The following is a 24,795-nucleotide window of genomic DNA, read 5'->3' as shown; positions in this document are numbered from 1 at the left end:
CTAACCTTTCCATTGGAATTTACCATTCTAGAATGGGTTTCCTGTTCAACCTCAGCCCAGGCTGAGATTTCCAAATCATTACCCAGTAGGCAGTCTACAGGCAAGTTTGGTGACACTGCCACTCTCTTTGGGCCAGTGACACCTCCCCAGCTAAGACTTACTACTGCCATGGGATGATTTGTTTGGATTCCATCAATGTTTGTTACCTGGTATGTGGCACCTGGTAAAAGTTGCTTAGAGGGGACTATACAGTCAGCCACCATGGTGATGCCAGCCCCTGTGTCTCTAAAGGCTTCAACTTTCAAACCATTGATGATGGGTTCTTGTCTATATTTGCTCAAAGTATTTGGGCAATCAGAGAAGTTGGCAAACCCCATGCCAGTCTCATAAACAAGATTATTTGGGGATGGGGACCTGGATAGGCCAGGGTCCTCCTGGGCTCCAAAAGTAAACCCACCCAGATTCCTGCGTGTGCTCCCACTTCCTGGGGGATTACTGCTGACAGTAACAGGAGGTGTTGGAGCTGGCTTTGGAGGTATATTCTCTTTATTGCCATTCTTGGGACAACAGTTGTCTGTTTTGTAATGCCCAACCTGTTTACAGACATGGCAATAGGGCTTTTTCTCAGTTGAAGAAGTGTCTTGGGACCCACCCCCATTCTTGGAGTTTTGGGGCCCTGGGGAAGTCTTTTCTTTACTTTTATCCCCACCCTTATCTTGAGGCTTGGTAGACTCCTTCTTCTGGTTACTGCCCTGATTCGTAGGCCTAATCATGGTTCTGACCCATTTATCTGCCCTCTTTCCCAATTCTTATGGAGAGGTCAAATCTGAGTCCACCAGGTGCTGGTGTAAGAGCTGGTTCTGACAATTACTTAAGATCTGCTACCTCATAATCAAATTATACAATCCTGTGAAGTCATGTACTTTGCTGCCATTTAGCCAACCCTCCAGAGCCTTAGTAGCACAATCTACAAAATCAGTCCAGTCCTGTGTCTTCTGGGTGTCTCTGAACTTCAACCTGTACTGTTCAGTGGTTAAGCCAAACCCATCTATTAGGACACTTCTCAGGAGTTTGTAATTGTTTGCATCCTCATGTCTGACAGTGAGGAGCTTATCTCTCCCTTTCTCTGAAAAGGAGTACCATAAGATTGCTGCCCACTGTTCCTCAGGAACCTGCTGTACCATGCAGGCTCTCTCAAGAGCAGTTATCCACTTGTGGATGTCATCCCCTTCCTTGTAGGGGGGCACAATCTTTGTCAGGTTTCTACTATCATAGGACCTGGGTTTCTCTTTAGGAATATTGCTGCCACCAGTGGCATCTAAGCCACACATTTTCTGTTCTCTTGCCAAGGCAAGTCTAGCTTGAGCCAGGGCTACCTCCTCCCTCTCTATCTGGAGTTTGACAGCCCTCATTCTTGCCTCATGCTCTTTTTTCTGAGAGGGAGTCATTCCTCTCTGGGATTCTCTTGAGGCACTAGAAATATGAGAGTCCCCTGCTGGAGATCTCACTCTTCTGTTGCCTGGGAGAATGTTATAGGGTCTGGGGAGGTGCTGGCCCTCTCCATTCCCAAGTAGGTTTAAGTTGGCCTGGCTAAGCCTGGCAACTACAACCTGGTTAACCCATAGATCCTGATCTTCAGGGTTTTCTACATCTGAGTCCTCCTCCTCTTCCTCCACTGGGGGAATCTCATTCTCAGGGGGTTGTGCTCCATCTCCTGATCCTAAGGGAACTACAGTTGCCTTATCTAAGTCATCCTGTTCTAGAATGGCTATCAGGGAAGGACTGGTGGGACTTCTGCCCCTTTTTAACCCTCTTGAGATGCACAAGGCAACCAAGTCTTTGTGGGTTAGTTTGTCATAGCTGGAAGTTGCCTGGGTAAGGTCAACTGTCACAGGAGCAGACCCTGAGGCTTTTCCTGTGTCAGACATGACTCTAGTGTGGTGTAAGTGATGCACCTACCTACACTAAGTGTTTCCCTACTGTACCTTGCTAATGAGTTGTAGGCAGGGTGTGCTAATCCCTTTAATCTACAACTACTAAGTTCAGTAGTACTTAAATATGCTAAGCTTTTGATTTATATGTACCTAAGGTACTTGATGTGATCTTTCAATTTGATAAAAGATTGCAATGGTAAAACAAACAGCAAGCTCAAATCCCACCGCTGCCACCAATGTGAGAAGTTGGCCTGATAGGTGATGTTTCCAATTCTGGAACCACCTGGTATCAGACCAACCAATCCCTTATGGTGTCTGGTTGTAAGTCAACCTTATTAGACAAGCTATCCTAGGGGTAGCATGGACTAAGCAGCCTAAAGGCTTAACTTAAGAAGTCGTGCTAAGCGAGCTGTTTTACCACATACAATCCTGTAATATCAAATGAAAGGACACCACACAAGTATATATTATAAAAATATATGTATTTATTACTAAAAACAATCCCCAGTATTCTTTATGGATAAAGGGGCACAAGCGTTAAATCAAAAGCACAGCATAACATACAAAGTTGCACAATTTTGGATGAGGCCAAGCGGCCACTCAAACCATATACTAAAAAAATGGTATAAGAGAGACCATTTGATCAGTGGTTAGGCCTAGGGCCTAGGGAATCGCTGGGAGCAGTCGGGACAAGCAATGCTGAAGTCGGGAAAAGCCCGCGGGATTCGGGTGCAGTGCTGAAAGCACAAGCATGCATCAATGTTAAGTCAATGGTGCGTAAAAGTTACACAAATAGAATTTAAGGACACTTCCGCTGAACCTAGAGGAACAAAACTTAAGACACAGACCCTAGAGGTGTGTACCAGTGTGGGAACACCGGCGTTGCAATGTTACCTCACCCACAGGAAGTGGGTGCACAGGGTCGATGTTGAGTCGGGTTTCGTCACGCAGGTTCTTGGTGCTTGGAGCTGAAAGGGCTGCAGGCGAGGAGAAGGAAAAGTGTCCGGTGGAGTCCAAGGGTGGACTCAAGTTGAAAAGAACCTGAAAGCAGAGGGGACAGAGTCTGGGTCACTCAGAAGTGACCAGGGGGGAACCAGGACGGAACCAGGCAATGTCGGGCGCAATCAGGTGGTTGTCAAGGAGCTTCTCTCCGCTGTCACGTGGGCTCTGGGGCATCGACGACGTCCAGGAGCGGGTCACAATCTGTCCCACGCAGGCTCTCGCCGGCGGCGCTGTCGGCTTTAAGTTTGGAGCAAACAGCACTTGGCAAAAGCAATCCACGCGAAACCGGGAGATCGCTTCTCACTCGAACCAGGAGGGTCAGAGTGGGGGCTGCTTTTCAGGGGTGCTGGAGCAAATCTGGAACAATCTGAATCGCAAGTCGAATTTCAAGTTTCATCGGCACAGGGGCCACAAGCCAGCTGGCAAGTGACCGGGCCAACGCGTTGAGCCAAAAGAAGCAGAAGGGCTCCACACAGCACTCGTCGAGTGTAGAGGGGTGAACTTCGGTGCAAGAGTGACTCAGGGTTAGGGCATCTAAAACCCCGTTGTACAGCTTCGAGGGTCACTCGTGGGCTGCACGGTCAGCGTCTCGTGGTCTTTCCAAGATGGCGTGCCCCACGCTTCCGGTCACCTCCACGGGTCTCAGCTCTGCAGGGACTGTGGATCGGGCTGTTAGAAGGTAGGCAAGCTTGATCTCGTTGATCTCTGTCGCTCGAGTTCCGGCGGGAACTGCAACAAAGCAGACTTCAATGGCTGGATGGTGCCTGTTTGCACAGGGTGGTCACTCCTTGACCACAAGGGAGATTCTTCAGTCTTCTACGTCGAGTAGGATGTCGAAGGGTCCAGAGTTTCGTTTCTTATGTTTCATCAGGATAATCTGAAGTGCATTGGCACTGCTCCCATTCTTATACCAATCTAGGGGGCTGGATTACCTGCTAGGTCCCCTCCTATGGGTGGGACCCAGGAAGTGGGTGGATACACCCCCTTCCTTTGATCCAGGCTGCACTAGCACGAGGGCTGGAGTGCCCCAGAACCGGTTTGGCCGGATTATGCAAGGGGCAGCCTTGTGCTCCCCATGCAGTGTCTGGTTTCTTTCAAACCTCCTTGCTACAATCCACTATCTCCTGTCTGGGGAGGTGTGACACCTCCCTGTGACAGGAAACCCTTTGTCCAGGCCCCCTTGGCTGAGTTTCGGTCAGCTGCAGGGGGTCAGACCTGTGTCTGTGGCAGAAGCATCCATTTTGTGGATCTGAGGCTCTTTTAAAATTAACCGCATTTCAGTAAAGTAACATGTCTTCTCCCTCTAGAGGGGTGGAATGCTATCCCCGTCGCCAGAACTGGCGAGGGGATAGTATTCCAAATCGTATGACACCTTACACGACATGTTTTGATAAAGCCAAACCAAAGTTGCTATATAACCGCGAGGATTATAATGCACTTAAGAGTATATGGTATGGCATTATCCTGAAACAGCTTAGGGAGTTGTTCCCGACAGCTGCAGACAGGCTCAGCTCATGCTAGAGCTCCATCTCACATTAAACCACGCACTCTGCCTCCAGGATTGATGAGGCCTTCCACAGGAGTGGCTCACAGGTTTATATGTGTCCAGATATAGGTTTAGATATAGGTATACTATATCTAAGTAAGGGGTGATTACACCACCTTACCCCAGCTGAGGGATCAGCAGGTTGTGTCAATTTAAGAACCAGCCAGGGGTGGCAAAAGATATGCTGCAGCCCCTGGTAGGCCTTGGTTGCTCCTATGACCTGGGCACCTATAGTGCATTATACAGGGGCTGACAAGGAGTCCATTTCCAATTGTGGTATGTACCTAGGGTACATGGAATCCATTTTACAGAGAGAGCAGATGGCCTGGGGCCCTTATTAGCAAGGAACGAGGTCAACTAAGTCAAAAACCAGCTAAACACAAGGCAAAAAATCTGGGGTAACCATAGTCAGTTAGCCACCTTCCTACATCGGGTAACGGTCCTAGGGCGGACATACCGATCATTGCCGCTAAGCTAAACAGTCAGCCTGACCAACCGGGCCCAAAGAGGCACCCAGTAGGTGAAAAACCCCAAGGTAGTTCTAAATCTGGGGATAGGGTGAAGGAGGTGGCGCCTGCTAAGCAGTCCGTCTTGCACCCAACAGAAGACCGTAGAAAGCCAAACGGTCATCATAGATTGGTGAAGGAGACGCATAAAGATCGTTTCCCCTGTGTTAATCTCCCCCCGGAATCCGCCCGTACACGATTGTACTGGTAGGAGTGCGAGCAATAGGAGTGGAGCAGAAATTTGAAATGCACAGGGACTTGAAAAATAAGGTCATTCACTGGCTGAATAAGCTTAGAAGTCTCCCTCCCTCTTCCAATACAGAGATACTGGGAGTAAGAAGAGTAAGCTGGTTGTGGAACACCACTAAGGACCTGGAGGGGGACTGTATTATTGTGAATTTCAGGGACCCCTGGGTGGTAGATTATATTCGAAGAGCACCAAGGTTTGGAAGAGAAGGGGACGTCCAATCACTGGGCCTCGAATATTTCTATCCAACTACCTCTAGAGAATCTTATAATTTTCATTTGCACTCACAACCTCGTTGGCGAGGAGCCCATGGCCTAACGTGCTCTAATCTGATGGTACAATTTCCCCCCTTATTCAATAGGTTTGATCCTCTCACTGACTTAGAGGGGGTGAATTGACTCCCTACTGCATCTGGTGGACTTCCCCTGTACAGGCAACCTGGTAGACTAAAACCAAAGGAGGGTTCTCAGGGGAATTTAGTTTCTTTGGACGGGTGCATGGTATCTTGTAATATCATAGACTTGGATGTGGTGGCACAGGGGGACAGTATTGTACTAAAAAGCACTATTCCGGCTGCATCAACGAATGAACTAGATGGAGAAGAATTAGTGCTGGAGAGTGAGCGGTCCCCATGGTCTAGACTGAATGTGTTAGCACAACCCCAGCTGGCTACTGAGGTCACCCCTCTTAAAATAGTTTCATGGAACATTGCGGGACTGAAAAGCAAGGTATCAATTGGTGAGTGGACTGAATTGGTGGATACCCAGGATATCTTAATATTCCAGGAGACCTGGGCGATAGACACCATTTATCGCCTAGGCTTCCTTAACTTTTATAAACCTGCCATAAGGTCTAGTATGGGTAGACCATCAGGTGGCCTGTGTATATGGATAAGGCAGACACTCAATTATAGGCCAACTGAGGTGATTGTTCATAACCTAGATATCCTTGCGATAAAGCTCTCCAGGCCCAATCATATGGAAATTTTCATTGTTAATGTATATGCACGTGGCCTCCCCGGAGGACGGAGTCTGGTGACCATTATAAACGAGTTAGATTTAACACTTAGCTCCATAGGAAGGGATAAATATGTAGTGGTGGCAGGGGATCCTAACTGTACCTTTGAGCCCTATGTGGGGGGTGAGGAGGACGTCTTTGCAGAAGAAGAAAAGCTTTGGTAGGTCCCACCTCCTGAACTAAAATCCATCAAGAAAGGGACAGAGGCAGCACTGCATTGGTTAGGATTTTGTCTCGAGTGGGGGTTGAGAGCAGTAAACGGCCGATCACTCTCCGATAAAACTAGTAAGGATACATTTGACAATGGTACCAGGATGAGTAGAATTGATTATATCCTTATGAAAGCGGAGTTTTGGTCATCTCTGGTGGATATGTCGGTCCTGGCCCGTCCGGAGAGTGACCACAATCCACTGGTCCTTAGCTTGAAGTTTGGAAGTAACACATCAAAGGTGAGGCCCACTGAATGTACTACTGCAGAGGTTTTTCTAACGAATGATAGGAGGAGGGTGCTGTGGAGTAGGGTAGTAGAAAACCCCGTAGTTTTAAAAACGATTTCTGACACAATTTTAGCCACGCTACAAGCTATGGAGGCATTGGTGGATCCAATGGATAATCTGGTGAATATAAGTGGACTACCTGAGTACCTTTTTAGTACTCTGAAAGCCCTTTTTTCTACAAATACAAAGCCTGGGAAAATCCTGACCGTTATATCAGGGTGTAAATGGTATAACAAAATGTGCCTCCTGGCGCATAATTGCCTGATTAAAACATTAAAAACCGGTGATAGCGCTGAAATCAGGAATGCAAGGTTGGAGTACAAAAAGGTTCAGAGAGAGGGAAAGAGAGATTGGGACGATCGCCACTGGCAGAATCTTTATGAGGCAAGTCTGTCCTCTAATCAAACCAAGTTCTGGCAGATTGTCAGATGGGGGAGCACTGTGGAACTCCAAACCCCATCAAACCATGTTGCAGCTGAAGACTGGGTAGAATACTTTGAATCCCAGTTTAGAAGCCCAGAAGATATGGTTGTTTGTGGCCCAACTGCGAGAACCTTGGTACCAAAGCCGTTGGGTTCTCTCCCAATCTTTGATACCAAGGATGCTGAGCTTGCTCTATGCCTGACTAAAGGCGGTAAAGCCCCAGGCATGGATTGCATCCCAGCGGACCTCAAAGTATGATCCCGTGGTTTGGATACCGTATATTACCACACTAGCAAACGCCATCGCGAAAGGAGCTCCTATTTCGGACTCCTGGCCGGGGGCGGAAATTCTACCTATTTTTAAAAAGGGGGACCGTTCGTCTCCGGGGAATTACCGCCCCATCAGTTTAATAGACGCAATCCAGAAAATTATATCTAGGATGGTGCTGTCTAAAATTCAGGTCTGGATGGAGACTGAGAACATCTTATCGCCCATGCAGTCTGGTTTTAGATCCTGTGTCAGTAAGATCGACCAGGTATTTAGATTCATCCTTATTTACTGGAAGGTGGTGCACTTGGGTGGGGAATCAATCTATGCTGCGTTTGTAGACTTAAAGTTTGCATTCGACCTTGTCCCTAGAGCCAAACTGTGGGAATCCTTGAGAACAATGGGTATGCCAAGTGATCTTTTAGATTTGGTCGTAAGACTGCACGAGGCAAACTTTGCACAGGTTAGATGGGGCATGCAGGGGCAGGTAACCAAGAGATTCCCAGTTACTCGCGGGGTTCGTCAGGGGTGTGTACTTGCGCCGACCTTATTCTTATTATTTATTAATAGGGTTGTACAGTTCTTTATGGACACGCCAACCGATGCCCCCTCTTTAGGTGGCACAAAGTTCCCACTCCTCATCTTTGCAGATGACACCCTTATCCTTTCCAAAACCCAAAAGGGGCTACAAATGGCACTAATTAAATTTGAGGAATTCTGCAAGGTTAATGATCTTCAGGTGAACATGAGTAAGACAAAATATATGGTGCTAACGAAAAACAGGCCGCGGGTGGGCCGTGTCTGTATGAATGGTATTGGGTTGGAGGAGGTGGATGAGATGACCTACTTGGGGGTTGTTTTGGATAATAGAGTTAGATGGAAAGCTCAGATCGATGTACTCTCTCTAAAATTCTTGCAGCTGAGTGGGACTCTTATCAAGGAACAGAGAACCTCACTTACAAAAAGAATTGATCCTGCACTTAAAATATATAATGCTAAAATAAGATCTGCAATATTGTATGGTGCGGACCTTTGGGGTTATACAGATTTGTCCCAATTGGTTAGAGTACAAAATACATTTCTGCATGGTCTGGTTGGCCTGCCTCAATCTACCCCATGAAACCCTTGTTATTGGATCTAGGTTGCCATCCTATTGAAGATGTTGCACTATTTAGGACTGTTGTCCTGTGGAGGAGGATCTGGTCAACTTCGGAACTCGCATCCATTGCAAAGGAAATTGAAGACCTTAGATCTATGGTGGGTTCTGGTAATCTCCCATGGTTTAAAACTGTGAAATCAATTTTAGATAACATGGGCCTAAGTCACCTTTGGTCTGACCCTGAAAATAATGTTTTCCCTTCTAAGAAGGAATTCAAGGATCTTTATTGGGCGGTCAATAGAAACAAGCGTATTGCTGAATCTAATTTATCATCTCTGACCGGTAGTTTTTTGACCCACAAGCTCAACCCCCTGTATGAAAATTACTGGGATGCTATCACTAAGAGCAGTGATAGGAAGCTCTATCATCAGTTTAGAGTTGGGTTATTACCACTAAGATCCTTCATACATAAGTGGCGGGGTCAGTCTAGGAATACTTGCCGTTGGTGCAATGACCAGGAAGAGTCTATCAGCCATGTCTTTTTTATTTGCCCCGCATATGCTGCCCCCCCCGGAGAAAATGGTTAAAACCAATTTGTAAGAATATGAGGACACGGGTGGGTCATGAGGCACTATGGCTGCTGAGGACGAATACATCTGTCCCTGTGGCCATAGCAGTAGCAATATTCTTAGGTTGGACATGGGTTATTAGAGCTAGGCACCCCATTGACAATGACATCTGTTAGTTTTTATTCGATTGGCTTATTTTATTATGCATGTTCTGGTACGTTATTTTTCGATTACTTTAATTCTGTTTTATGTATTCGAAATAACCATTTACTTGGGTTCCTTTTTAAAAAAAACAACATTTTAAAAAAGTGTGTAAATTTAATGATTGGAGTGATGTTTTGGCACATGATGGTTAATCAAGTTCTCCATTGTATTTTTTTTATGGTATTCTGTAATAAGCTGAAACACATTATTTTTATTTTGCTGTCTTTTATAATGAACTAAATCAAAATAAAGACGTATGAACTGAACTGGCTAGTAGTGGAGAGCAGGATAAGTTTATAAGCATTTATGTTTCAGCAGAGTGATTAGATAAAGATATCCTTCTCTCAGGATGATTGTAGGATTGGACACAGACTCACAATTTGATTCCAGTGAAGCATGACTATTACCTGGATTTTTGCAGAACTGACTCAGTAGTCTGCAAAGGGTTAGGGGACCGCATTCATTGTGCAAATTTAAGTGTACCACTGCTTGTCTCAATGCCTGACTCATTCTGCAAGTGCATAGACAGTGACTGGGTACCTAGGGTGCAAGTAGTTGACAGCAGAATACTTTTATGAGCGCTTATGTTTCAGTAGAGTGATTAGATAAGGACATGCTTCTGTCAGGATGATGGTTGGAGTGGACTCAAACTCACAGTGTGATTGCAGCCAAGCATGACTATTACATGGATTTTTGTAGGACAGACTCCGTATTCTGCAAAGGTATAGGGGACCGCCTACATTTTGCACATTGGATTGTACCACTGCTTGTCTCAATGCCTGAGTCATTCTGCAAGTGCATAGACAGTGACTGGGTACCTAGAGTGCTAGTAGTTAACTGCAGGATACGTTTATAAGCAATGATGTTTCAGCAGAGTGATTAGATAAGGACATGCTTCTCTTAGGATGATTGTAGGAGTGTGCACAGACTCACACTGTGACACCACACAAGCACGACTACTACCTGGATTTTTGCAGAACTGACTCAGTAGTCTGCAAAGGGTTAGGGGACCACATGCATTGTGCACATTTGATTGTACCACTGCTTGTCTCAATGCCTGAGTCAATCTACAAGTGCATAGAACGTGACTTGGTACCTAGAGTGCTAGTAGTGGAGAGCAGGATAAGTTTATAAGCATTTATGTTTCAGCAGAGAGATTAGATAAGGACATTCTTCTCTCAGGGTGGTTGTAGGAGTGGACACAGAGTCACAATTTGATTCTGGTGATACATTACTATTACATGGATTTTTGCAGAACTTACTGAGTCGTCTGCAATGGTTTAGGGGACCGCATACATTGTGCACATTTGATTGTACAACTGCTTGTCTCAATGCCGGAGTCATTCTGCAAGTACATAGACAGTTTCTGGGAACCTAGGGGCATATTATCAAGGGGGTTTATCTCTGCTTTTTTGGCTTCAAAAGCCAAGAAAGCAGAGATAAAATGATCTCCCTATTACCTAGCTGTCGCTAACACCAGTTAGCGACAGCTAGTAGGAGATAGCGACCATCTTGGGCCCCGCTTTGCATGTCAGTGAAATTTATCACTAATGACATGCAAAGTGGGCGTGCCAAGATGTTAGCGACTGGAAACATTCGCTAACATCGCTATCTCCTATTACCAACTTTTGGAGATATTCGCGCTAAGCGCAAATATCTCCAAAAGCTAACACCTCCCCCTGAGCAGTTCTTAGCCATGTTATCCAATGGTAGGTGGATAACATGGCTAAGAGCATTAGCTCCGTAATGCATGAATATCGCTGACTTTTCAGCGATATTCATGCATTTCGGACGATTTTTATCGCTTAGGAGATAAACCTTGATAATAGCAAGGTTCCTAAGCGATAAAAATCACCGCAGCTCGGCGATAAAAATATTGCCGCTAAGCCAACATAGCGATAATTTTCGCTAGTTGTTGGTAATATGCCCCCTAGAGGGCTAGTAGTTGACAGCAGGATAAGTTTATCAGCACATATGTTTCAGTAAAGTGATTACATAAGGACATGCTTCTGTTAGGATGATTGTAGGAGTGGACACAGACTCAAATCAAATCAAATCAAACATTTCTTTATTCGGTTTTTCAATGAGCAAAACCATAAAAGCACATGTATAAGAAAAGCATTTCAATTTCCAAATTTTGTTAAAAATAACTGTGATTAAAAACAGCAGTTTAAAAAGAGTTAATCTAAAATTTTTGGGAATTCATGCTATGTACAAGATGCCATTCAGGAATGCGGCTGTTAATATTTACATGTGCATACTAGTGATCCTATCACATAAAAATGCTTTTGTTTTTTTTGTTTGTAGAAGGCTTTATTTCGATAAAATTTTATCTTAAAAAGCATCACAATAAAAACAATCTCACGATACAAATTCCACAAGATAAAACAAATAAGGAATGATCATACACAGTATACCATCCAGTAATAAAAAATGTGATAACACATTAGGATTAAGAACTGATTAAACATTATAATCATTTATCTTTAAGCCTTCTTGCTCTAATAATCCATACCCAGCTAAGAAATTTGGAGATGGCACAAACGTATATTAGCCGAGTATCTGACATGAGGATTCGTAAGGCCATAGAGTGATACCTAGTACCCATATTCCTGCACACTGGTTTCAGCCACCTAGATCTCGGGAGTTTATATGCAGTGCATTCGAATTGGATATGGGGCACTGTTTCCAAGATCAGCGGACAGAATGGGCATGAGGTAAGGGTTCTTGGGGACACGCTCCAGCGTGCTTTAAACTCACCAAGAGGAAGGGTGCCAAATCTAAATTTGAAATACAGCATGCGATCCCGTGGTTTGGTAATAAAATCAAAATAGGGCTCTAACGAGGGTACATCCTTTAAAAGAAGATAGTTAGAAACAATCCTACCATTTTTTGGATTTGAATATTTTTTATTATACACCCAGCTCCAGTAAATCTGCTTCAATTGGGATTTTGGCACAGCAGATCGAGTTGTCCATGCCTCCCCCAACCCAAGCTCAACAAGTAAGGATTTTACATTACGCAGCCAACTAATTTTTGTCCAGCAGACATAGACAGAATTTCTGCCAGCCCTTCCGCATAATGAGCAAGTTCCGGGACTCGCCATAGACGTGACCAAAGTAACAATGGGCGGAGCTGGGCCTGGTCCTTTATTGGACAATTCCCCAAATCATTATGAATCTTAGGTGTACTTTGGGGAAGGGACAACAACGACCTAAAAAATGTATTCTCTGACTGGGTAAGCTGGACAATGTTACAGGCACCCCATAATTCTGCCCCATACAGGGACCCACTAACTGCTCTTGCGTTGTAGATCTCTACAATGGGGGAAATAGGTTTTGTTGTAGAACTACGCTGTTCTTTGCGAAGTGTGGCTGTTACCCTTTTAAGAGAGAGGACCATTTTGTTAATATGAGGGCCCCAGTGCATTCGATCGAGAGTCTGAAACCCAAATAATCTAATTCTGCCACCCTATCCAGCTGCACACCGTTCAGGTATGGCGGAATTCCCATTTTTTTGCCGGATTTAATACTAGATATTTGGTTTTACCGGTATTAATTACCAGTCCCCTAAGTGTACAGAACACATAGAAACTATCGAGTAGCTTCTGAAAGCCCACTGGGGACTTCGAGATGAGGAGGGTGTCGTCCGCGAATAGCAGGGTCGGGATACATTTACCCACCAGGGAGGGAGCATCTGCAGGTGTTCTTAGCAGATGCTCCACCACTCCATTAACATAAAGTGAAAATAGAGTGGTGCTAGCACACAACCCTGGCGGACGCCCCTACTCACAGCTATTCTAGATGTTTTTTGGCCCTGGCTACCCCACCTCACCTGGGCGAAGTATCCTTCGTGAAGCTTGATTAGGATACTCAAAATATATGTAGGCATACCCAGGTCCTGCAGAACCCCCCATAAACTCTGCCTCGGCACTAGATCGAAGGCAGTCTTCAGGTCTATAAAGGCCAAATAAAGACTGCCTCCGCCCAGAACAACTGTCTTCCAGTATAACAAATTTAGACGGAAAGCTTGCTCAATTGTTCCCGTTCCAGGACGGAAGCCTGCCTGTAGGTCGGACAGAATTTTGTTGTCTTCGACCTACTGGAGGATTCTGCCTAATACTGCCTTCCCTATAACCTTTTGCGTGGAATCTATTAGGCTAATAGGGCGGTAGTTTGCGGGGTCGTCCCTCGAGCCCTTCTTAAAAATAGGGACCACCTCCGCCCCTCTCCATGCCTCCGGGATTGGCGCATCCTTCACGATGGCATTAAGGAGACCTGCCAAGATCCTCCCCCACTCTGGATAGTTGAAGCACAACAGGTCTCCTGGAACCCCATCGGGGCCTGCTGCTTTACGCGGAACCAAGGAGCGAATAATCGCTTCAACCTCTTTTGCCGTAAATCCGATGGCCTCCTCTTCGGACAGCTCAAGGCTATCCAAGGGCTGAACTTGTTTGCCGAGGAAGTCAACTGTATACAGGGAAGAAAAGTGGGCAAACCAACTGTCACCAGTGATGTTACAGGTAATCAGGGAACTATCCGGTCTATTCCTTGATCTAACTAGATCCCAGAAACCTTGTGCGTTCTTCCCCGCACTGGCCTTCTTGAGGTCATGCCAAAACTTATCGTCCCAGTCCCTCTTTGCTTTCTTAATGGCCAAATTATAATTGTGTCTTGCTACTTTAATCAGAGACGACTGCTTGCCCTTAATTGCCTGGATGAGTAACAATTTATTTACTCTACAGTTCTTAGAGTACCAACCTGGTTGGTCTCTGCGTTTCTGTCTCCCCTTGGAGTTATTATTACCTTTAGTCAAAAATAAATCTCCTAAAGCTTTAATTGTGCCACAACATGTAGTTGAAATAATAGCCAGATTTAAGCCACCAAGTTCTACTTTGCTTTGGTAGGAAGCCAAAATGGAGTCAATAACCTGGACCTTCCCCTCATCAAGCAGAACTCTGGGCCAATTAAGGCGTCTGCCACAATTTGAAGGGCACACCTCTGCCGAGGAGAGATATTCAAGGGGGGCCATAGTCGGTAGAGAGCTCATCCATAGGGGATGCAGGGTCAGGGAAAGCGGGTTATGGTCACTAAGAACAGTGGATACAACCACCATATCCTCCACACACTTCCATAACTGGAAGTCTAGGAGGATATAATCTATGCGCGACGAATGACCAACTCCATTGTAAGTATCCAACCCCACCATGTCCGAAACTGTCCTTCCATTTACTGCTCTTAAATCAAATTCCAGTGCCAAAGCATTAAGTTGGACTACTCTGGAAGACCACCTTTTAACAGAGGGAATTGACAGCTGCGGAATACCCCTCCTGCCATCCTCTTCCATAATGTTAAGAAAATCTTCAGACGCAAGAGGCTCGAAGGTACAGTTCAGATCGCCCGCCACCAAGACTAGTGAGCCTTGCGTCTGATTCCTGAGCTCCTCCTCGAGCTTGGTGACAGTGGGCGATGGTAAACTGCCCCTCGACCCCCTGGCGTAGATATTAAAAATAGTTAATGGTTCCCCTCTCCTAGGTCCATACAGAATCACTTTTTGTAAGTCAGGGGAGTTAGTTTCAATTTGGACAACACGGAGCCCTAGGGCAATATCCACCCAGATGAGTAGTCCTCCTGCTGGGCGGCCCCGCCCTGAACAAGAAGCAACTGCTGGAACATGATAAGTCGAGTAACCTACTTTATGGCAGGGAACAAGACTCCACGTTTCTTGGAAAATACATATATTATATGACCCAATACATGAATTCCAGTCTGGGAGATCGAGCTTCCTACCAATGCCGGCCAAATTCCAGCTAGTGATTTTGAGATTCGGCCGGTCTGATGGGGGAACCGGGGAAGCCAACTCGGGGAGATCACATCCAATAGCAGGACTGGGGGGTAAAAGAGGAAGAACAGGTGGTACATACACGATGTCAATACTTGGTAGGTGCGAAAACAGTTCTCCTAAGACAGGAATACATGATCTTCTGTCGCAATTTGGTGTTACTGAAGCATGCAATCCCAGTGCTAGCCCCCAAACCTCATCATATCAATGGCCACTAGGCCATCCTGGGACACCCCTGCCTCTAGATGGAGGAAAGCAAGGGCTGTAAGGAAAAATAGGTGGACGATAAAGCCCTCCAGGGTCAGTTCCCCTAAGTTCATAACCCACAAAGTAGGGGGGTAAAATTTGCTGATGGAAATAGCTTAAGTCGAAGGTGCCAATCCCCGTGCTTCCATGTTTGGGTTGCTGGTTGCATATGTGGCTAACTGCCCTAGGATCACCAAAATTAACCAAAATACAATCGCCACTTATATCCTTCCTACGGTCGCCCACCCAACTTGCTCTTCTTACATTTAAGTTTTTTCCATCATGGTGTTTTAGAATAGGCCTATTTGTATTTAACCAGAGCATGGTTTTATTTTTCAATTCCTGGTAAGATTCATATTTACCCTCCTTAAGTTTAGGGACCCCTGTTAGGACCACTACATAGGGGAGGCATGCTGGGGGCAAACTAAGATGGACTAAGCCCGTGGTTGCCTCAGCTATGGGATCTTCAGGGGCAACTGATGAAGGACAATTAGGGGCCACGGGCCTACTACTGATGCCATTAGAGTTGGAACCCAAGTTTGTTATGGGTGTAATTTCTGTACCCAAGTCCTGAGAGTTACTCCCTCCTGTGTGGGATGCATGATTTTTGGGGCATCTACTTTTGGCTAGATCATTGGAAGCCTTAAATAAATAAAAATGCTTGATTTATTCCAAGTTAGGACAGTGTCGGATAATGCACTTCAAGAACTTAACCATGTGTTTTACTAACCGTTCCTCATCTAGAAACTGTAGGGAAAGCAGTGCGGGACGACACCTTTTGATACCCATAGATTTGAGTATCGGCATAAGCCATATCCTTCTGTGTTCACTATAAAATTTACAAAAAAGATTGTGTGAATAGTTGCCTGAATGGAGCTATGATCACATGGGCAAGGCAGTAAAACAGTAGCCCAGTTATTTCTCGTTGGAAAGGTTACCAAGCGATGGAAAATGTTTAACCTAAACCGGATCAGAAGGTATCTCTCAAAGGTGGTACAATCATAAGTTAAATAAGGCTGAATTGTGAAAGTAGTTTGAATAGCCAGACTGTGTGTAGTGGATGGTTTGGTAATTTCTTTAGTCAATTGCAGTTCTTCAAGATGGTTTAAGCACTGCGTTTTGAAGGCCTTCCTTGATAGCTCCAGGATTAAGAGCGGGGTGTGATAATATATTTCCAGCCCCAGGTCATACAAGAAACTTTTTATGTAGCATAACCATCCGATTTTGTGGGCGTTATCCAAAGCAATACAGTCTGAAATAATCCTCAGTGAAAAGGTGGTTTTATCTGAGGACCAAATATGGTGCCACAGAAGAAGAGGTTGTATTTTAACTACGTCCGCCAAGTGAGAGAGACCCAATTCCATGTGACAAGAAAAGGTAGCTGTGCTCCATGGTACGGCAAGAAGATACCACTGGAAAGTATTTTCAACCGCTTGTAGGGCATCTGTGTTTACGTACCCCCACACACCTGCCCCGTACGTTGCTACTGCTAAACATTTGGCTTTATATATCTGTGAAAGCTCCAAAGGGGGCCTCTTTCCTAATTTTCTAGAGAACTTTACCAGGACAGTAGTGGCTCTCATAAAAAGGAGTTTCCTGGACTCAATTGGCGGTTTCCAGGTAATTTTATGATCAATGAAAATTCCGAGGTATGGGTATTTATCGGCGCTTGCTAATTTTTCGTTTTTCAGATAGATGTCTTTAGTTTTTTTCTTGGCGGACCCTGCTGTCACAATGAACGTTTTTTTGATGTTAATATTTAGGTCCAACTTTGCCATGAAGGAACTGTATCTGTTTAGCGCCTTCTGCAGTTCGAGGGGAGTACGGGCCAATATTACTGAGGTAGTCGGCGTAGAGTAGAGCCGGGATAGGGCGGCTGTTTATTTTCAGAAGGTCCTGGCACCCCTCGACCATGTCCCTCTCCAGATCATTGGTATAGAGAGTGAAGAGAAAGGGGGCCAGGATGCAACCTTGCCTTACCCCTCTCTCCACTCCGAACAACGCAGTTAACTCACCCATCACCCCATACCTCACCTTTGCCGAGGCATTAGAGTATAGTTCTCACAAGAAATTGCCCATACTCAATTCCACTCCCATTTCTAATGAAACAGACCAGAGTTTAGCATGACTAACACAGTCGAAGGCGGCTGACAAATCTACATACACCATATACAGGGCACCCGCCTTCGCACTGACGTACTTGCCTAACAGCAGTGTCAGGTTTAGGGCTTGTTCGGTGGTCCCTAAGCCCTCACGGAACCCAAATTGGAGGTCAGAGAGAATCCTGCCATCGTCCGCACACCGCTGAAGGCATTCAAGGATGACTCGGCCTGCCACTTTACCAAAAGAATCCAGTAGTGAGATTGGACGATAGCCGGATGGCTCCTGACGGTCCCATTTTTGAAGATGGTTATTAGGATTGATTTGGACCATGACTCCAAAAGTCCTACCACACATGATGCCTTGAGTACCCTGGTCAGGATCTGGGTCCACAGATCAAGATTTGATTTAAAAAAGTCTTTTGGGACCCCGTCTGGGCCAGGAGCCTTCCCGCTCTTGCTAGCCTTTAAGTCCCGGTCAACTTTGTCAAGGGTAATATCGAGGACTATGGGATAAGTGGAAGAAGGTTGGTCGTAAGAAATGATTTCTTGTCCTTTCAAATCGTCTGAACCCCTCATAAATATCTTAGAGAAATACGCCACCCATGCCCGTTCGTCTATAGCCACTTCAATCAGATAAGAAGGGGGATTTAACCACGGACCAGAAAGCAGAGCTGTTTTTTAGCATTGAACTTTTGTGAAGTTGATCCCAAAGTTCCTGTTTCAGTTCTAACTTCCTTTCTTTTATCGCAAGATTATACTCCCTTCTAAAATTTGCTATTTCTGCAGGGAGCCTATCGGCTTTTTGTAGAGCAATTTTCAATTTGGAATGGGCTGCTGTGCACCTATGATTAAACCAGCCCTTCCTGTTTGATCGTGTGTTTTTCAGTTTTACAAAAAGTGCGTCTTTTATGGCTTTGGTGACCACCGTGAATTAACAAGAACCTCCTTGTCTGGTGTGGCCAGATCTAGACATTTATGAATTGCAGGATGGGCTGTTTTTACTACTTTTGTGGTAATGGCTATAGGATAAATTTTTGCCCATTTTAATGAAAACCCATTTAATCTATCCATGGTCAGGGTGTTTTGCTTCAGCATACTGGCTATGCCTTGAGTAGGGTGCTTATGGGTTAATAACAATGTTATACTAAGCGGACGGTGGTCGCTTAGTACATTTACATGTGTTGTGAAATTAATCGTTTTTCCGTACTATTGGAAATGAGAATAAAAGCTATGAAATGAAATGAAAATAATATTTATAAAGCGCAACAGTTGCCCTGAGGCGTCCAGGCGCTAACACTGAACAGAAGGTGCCCTCAAAGGTTACTATTTGCTAAAGAGGAAGGTTTTAAGTTGTTTCCGGAAGCTGGTTAAATTGGGGTTTTCTCGCATCTGTAGAGGGAGGGTGTTCCAAAGTTTAGACACATTATACGAGAATGAGCGTCCTCCTGCTCTGGCTCTAAAGATTCTGGGAATTTTGGCTAGTGAAGCACTTGAGGAACGGAGTACCTTGTTGGGCACATAAGGAGAGATCAGGGCACGGTTGATTTCTGGGCCCATTTTCCAGAGAGTCTGGTGGGCGATGCATAGAGCCTTAAACTTCACTCTATCCCTGACAGGTAGCCAGTGTAGAGTTCTTAGGCCATTTTTTATAGAAGTCCTCCGAGGGATTCCCAATAGCACACGGGCTGCACAATTTTGGGTACGCTGAAGTTTTTGTAGAGTGTAGTCTGGTGCTCCAAGATATAATGCATTATTAAAATCCAAATGAGATTGGACAAGGCCCTGTATAATTATTTGTCTGGCCTCGTGTGGAAGGAGGGGGAGAATTTTTTTAGTTACACTAAGGAGGCCAAAACAGGTGGCCGACACCTTAGTGGCCTGTGTGTTAAGGCTCAGCGATTTATCGAGCCATACTCCCAGACTTTTGATGTTGTCTCTCGGGGGTGGGGCAGCACCCATGCTTGTGGGCCATATCAGCTCCAAAGCGGAGGGGGCCGCCGGGCCCAGGAGCATGAGCTCAGTTTTGTCGTTGTTAAGCTTCAGACATGAGCTCGTCATCCAGCTTTTTACATCCTCCAGGCATGCCGCTAGATTGGGTGGTGAGAGGAGGCCGCTCTTCGGCGCAAGGGAAACCACCAGCTGGGTGTCGTCCGCATAGGAGATGATATTAACACCATGCGGACGAACAATCCCAGCCAGCGGCCTCATATATGCGTTGAAGAGCGTGGGGCTCAAGGATGAGCCCTGCGGGACTCCACACACCAGAGGCCTACTAGATGATACGGAGGTGCCGTTGAAGACCCGGAAGGTCCTGTCCGAAAGAAAATATTCGAACCAGACCAGGGCCTCTCCGGCCACTCCTAGGTCGGCGAGACGGTTCAACAGAATTTTATGATGTACCGTGTCAAATGCGGCACTTAGATCGAGGAGGATCACTGCCACTGACCCCCCTCGATCCAAGATCCGTCTCGCCTCCTCAGTTACGGCCAGTAGGGCGGTCTCCGTCCCATGTTTTGGGCGAAAGCCCGTCTGAGAAGCATCGAGGAGATGGTTTCCCTCGAGAAACGTCGTCAGAACGGTATTGACGTGCTTCTCCAAGAGCTTTGCTGTCCACGGGAGCAGGGAGATCGGGCGGTAGTTGCCTGGGTTAGCTGGGTCAAGGGAGGTTTTTTTTAGAAGGGCCCGCACCATAGCGTGTTTCCAGGTCGCTGGTACTGTCCCACTTAATATGGACGAGTTCAGTAGTTCCAGAAGAGTGGGGAAAATGATTTTGCTGACCAGCCCCAGTGAACCCGGGGGAGCAGGGTCACACGGAGAGCCGGTTTTTATTAGTTGAGCAAGGCTCTCCAACATTTCTAGTTTCAGCAAGGGAAGGGACTCCAACCTGTTGTCGCTATCCCGAGCTGAGTCCAGGTGTTGGGAGGGTGGATCAGTAGGGGGGTTCGGAAAGGAATGGTAGATTTTATTCACTTTCTGAAAGAAGTAGTCTCCCAACTGGTCACATTTGGATGTTGAGCTACTGTTATCTGTGAGAGGCAGGGCGGGTTTTATCAGGGAATTTACAATACGATAAATCTCTTTCGGCTTTGACTTAGCCGCTGTTATTTTATTATTGTAATAGGCTGTTTGGGAGGTTTTTATGGCCAGTTTATAATTCCTGATCGTTTCCCTGTAGCTGGATTTTTCAGCAGGGTTATAGGTCATGCGCCATTTCCTCTCCTGTCTCTTACACAGACGCTTTTGAGTTCTGAGTTCTTCTGTATACCACGGGGCTGATTTGTTTTGCCTTTTTGACTTAGATGGGTGTAGGGGGAGGACCGAGTCAAGAGAGGTGGTTATCCATTCATCATATTTAATATTGTTAGCCGATGGATCGTGAGAAAGAGTGGGGCTAATAGTACCAAGAGCCTTCATCCAGTTGTCGATCGGAAGTTTGGACCAATTTCGAATTTTTCGGGTTATAAAGGAGGATAGGGGGGGTTTAACCGAAGTCCAGGAAAATGATATTAAGAAATGGTCCGACCAGGGAAGGCTACTGATAGTGCCCACCTTGAGCTGGTCGTTATTACTGAAGATGGGATCGAGCAGATGCCCCTTTTCATGTGTAGCAGAGGGGACTAATTGCTCCAGTTGGATGGCAGCCAAGCTTGACATCATCTCTAATGCCGTGGAATCCAACCGGTCGTCAAAATGGATGTTAAGATCTCCAAGTATGGTAAAATTGGAGGGAGAGACGACCAGTTGGGAGGCCACAGAGAGCAGAGAGGTGTTGAATTGTCCAATGGCTCCAGGGGGGCAGTAGATGAGGATCCCAGTGAAGCTGGTGTTAGGGGAAAACTCGACTGCAAAGGAGAGATTTTCGCAGTCCTCAATCTCTTCCACTAGGCAGCGGCAGACATAGCTCTCTTTATAAACGATCGCCAGGCCGCCACCTCTGCCCATCGGTCGATCAGTCCGCACTATCTGATAACCTGGAATGATAGCCTGAGCCAGGTCTGGTTGAGAGTCTTGATTTAACCACGTTTCGGTCAAGAAGATTGCATCTGGTGAGTATTCATCCAATATCAGAGAGATTTCTAAACAGTGTTTTACTAGGGACCTGCAATTAAGCAGAAACATGGAGTATTCTTTTACTTCCGGTTTGATAGTAGTGGTTTTGATACTCAACTGAGAATTACAGTATGCACAGCAACGAGGGATCTCCAGAGGGTGTCTGGGGAAGCCGCAACTAAGTGAAGTCGGCGGACGCAGCCCATGTAGGAAGCTGGAACTGTATACATGTCTGTCGCTACCAGAAGAGCCGGGGGGACGTGGATCCTGGAACCGGCCGGGCGCGGACGAGCGCAGACGAGCTTGCCTTAAGCGCGCCTTCGGCGCGCAATAGTCGCGCCCGCTGCGCTCGTCCGCTGCGCGTCCGGTGATTGAGCATGATTTATGGAGTGGAGTCAGGTGAGGGCAAGGGGCGTGGCCTGCACGAGTGGGCGTGTCCACTAGGCCAGGGATGGCGTCAGAAAATGTAATCAACACTCGCCCGCGGCAGCTTGCAGTCAGCCGAGCGGGGTGTTGAGCAGTGAAAATGAAGAATGCCCAGAGGGTAAGTGGAGTTAAAAACACATAGAATTGTGACAATCATTTTTTAAAGCGAGTAAGTGGCTCCCGGTTTTTCGCCTCAGGAGGGGTTCTGACAAGTGCAGCGCTCTCGTTCAGCGCGTGCTTTTGTAGGCAAGAAGGGGGCGTGGCCTGTGCGAGTGGGCGTGTCCACTAGGCCAGGGATGGCGTCAGAAAATGTAATCAACACTCGCCCGCGGCAGCTTGCAGTCAGCCGAGCGGGGTGTTTAGCAGTGAAAATGAAGAATGCCCAGAGGGTAAGTGGAGTTAAAAACACATAGAATTGTGACAATCAATTTTTAAAAGCGAGTAAGTGGCTCCCGGTTTTTCGCCTCAGGAGGGGTTCTGACAAGTGCAGCGCTCTCGTTCAGCGCGCGCTTTAGTAGGCAAGAAGGGGGCGTGGCCTGCGCGAGTGGGCGTGTCCACTAGGCCTGGGATGGCGTCAGAAAATGTAATCAACACTCGCCCGCGGCAGCTTGCAGTCAGCAGAGCGGGGTGTTGAGCAGTGAAAATGAAGAATGCCCAGAGGGTAAGTGGAGTTAAAAACACATAGGATTGTGACAATCAATTTTTAAAAGCGAGTAAGTGGCTCCCGGCTTTTCGCCTCAGGAGGGGTTCTGACAAGTGCAGCGCTCTCGTTCAGCGCGCGCTTTTGTAGGCAAGAAGGGGGCGTGGCCTGCTCGTGTGGGCGTGTCCACTAGGCCAGGGATGGCGTCTGAAAATGTAATCAACACTCGCCCGCGGCAGCTTGCAGTCAGCCGAGCGGGGTGTTGAGCAGTGAAAATGAAGAATGCCCAGAGGGTGAGTGGAGTTAAAAACACATAGAATTGTGACAATCAATTTTTAAAAGCGAGTAAGTGGCTCCCGACTTTTCGCCTCAGGAGGGGTTCTGACAAGTCCTATGGTACTCAGCCTGCCTCTGCCCTGAAAGGTGGGGGTAATGGCAGGGAGGGAATTAATCTTTTTATTAGCTACTCCTAGTTATAAGTCGAAGAGCGTTTTGTTTAGGTTATTTCCTATTTTTGTATGGGAAAAATGTACGATCTGACTATCGTTCTCATCCATAATACCACATAAATTCTGCTTGCTTGCTTGACATAGGTATTGGTTAAAATCGCCGCCCCAAATGATTGTAACTTCTTTCGCTGTTCCCTTAATTATACTTTGTAGGAGGTAACGGATCAGCCGTATTACAGTCAAAAATTCTATCTCTGAGAGATTGTTATAAAAATATACTAGGAGAAAGGTATCTACTTTGTTTAAATGGAGGGTGAGGGCCTGAAAATTGTGGAGAGGTGTGGCTCACTGGTTAGAGGCGGCAGACGTGTAAGCAGAAAACGGCCCGGGACCAGGGTTCAATTCCCGACGCGGCAGGGTCTTGGACCAGGGTCAACGGACTCGATAATTCTCGCCTCAGTGCCTATCTAACCAGGGAACACACTCGGTAACTCTGGGCATTAAGCTTGCCTCATCTCTACAATGGCCCCCCACAGACGCCGGGGATGCCTGATTTCACCCTGGAGATACCCAGAAAGGGACTATCTCACAGGGAAAACCAGGACGGGTTCCCCAGCGGTCTACAGCGCCAGGACACTCGGGTAGCGTAACAGTGCGCTTTACAAGTATCCCACATTTATATTTACATTTACAAAATTGGCCCGGAGGGTGAAGGTATAGCAGGGGAAAAGTATGTTTTATAACCTTCCATGTGAATTTCAGTGGTAGCCCATGTCTCCTGAAAACATACTATAGTAAAATTCTGAGTAAAATTAAACCAAATATCATTATTTGCTTTGGAATGCTGTCCTGCAATGTTCCAAAAGAGTATGGTGATTAAGGGGTTGTCTTTAACTAAATTATTTACCGTTGCTTCTGTGCGAGATTCTAAATTGTATTTAACACTGGGTAAAAATACCTCGACTATAGAAGTCAAGGGTAACACTGACCCTATTGCTAGTAGCGGTACCTTTTGAGTATTACAGACAAGGTCTGGATCCAATAATGATTTACTGTGTTTTAATGGGAGTTCAGAGAAAGCAGTTGAGGGTAGGGTGTGGTCTAATTCCCTTCTTGTATTCTCTGGATTCCCCTGTGAGCTTTGGAGAAGAAAAGACAGTCAATCAAGATCTTCCAAACCGGATAGGGGCTCATATCTATTTTGAGTTGGAATATCGAATGGGCTATAATGGGGTGTCGTGTATCTGCCCTTCCCTGGGTTGTTCAGTGGTTCCATAAAGGGACGATAAAAGAAACCTAGTGGTAGGATATTTATTTCATGCTCAGATATACCCAAGCTCCTGCTCAGCTGGAATACTCTGCTTACAAATTGGGGTGATTGAAAGGTCGAAACAATTGAATCACCCTCAAAAACGTCCCCTTGTAGGCCCACACTTTTAACTCTTCCCGCCATTTTAAATTCTCTAAACAATGGCTCAGATAGACCTGTTATCTTGCCCAACCAGTGTAGAGATTTGTTTGTTAATGTTTCCCATCCTTCCTCTAACAGGGATTCTTTCTTTGGAACATTAGCCAAAACAATGACATACGGAGTTGCAGCAGGGGGAAGTTCAAGATGATCTTTCGAGCTTATTGTTGCCAAGTGCAAACTAGTTTTTTTATTGTTTGTGGGATGACTAATGCATAGGTCTCGCGAAGTATTCCCTGATGGATCTATGACACCCTTGGTG

The 24,795-nt window shown here is 46.1% G+C and overlaps 1 protein-coding gene across 1 annotated transcript in view; it reads left to right on the top strand.

The window, feature by feature from the left end:
- The window catches only part of HEPACAM (hepatic and glial cell adhesion molecule), a 1,802,890-nt gene that overhangs the window by 76,463 nt on the left and 1,701,632 nt on the right, over positions 1-24,795 (top strand). The gene's annotated exons all lie outside the window — the stretch shown is intronic.

Source organism: Lissotriton helveticus, chromosome 3_1, assembly GCF_964261635.1.
Source record: "Lissotriton helveticus chromosome 3_1, aLisHel1.1, whole genome shotgun sequence".
Taxonomy (NCBI): domain Eukaryota; kingdom Metazoa; phylum Chordata; class Amphibia; order Caudata; family Salamandridae; genus Lissotriton; species Lissotriton helveticus.
The sequence above is the reverse complement of the archived record's forward strand: the minus strand, read 5'-3'. Positions and strand labels throughout refer to the sequence as shown.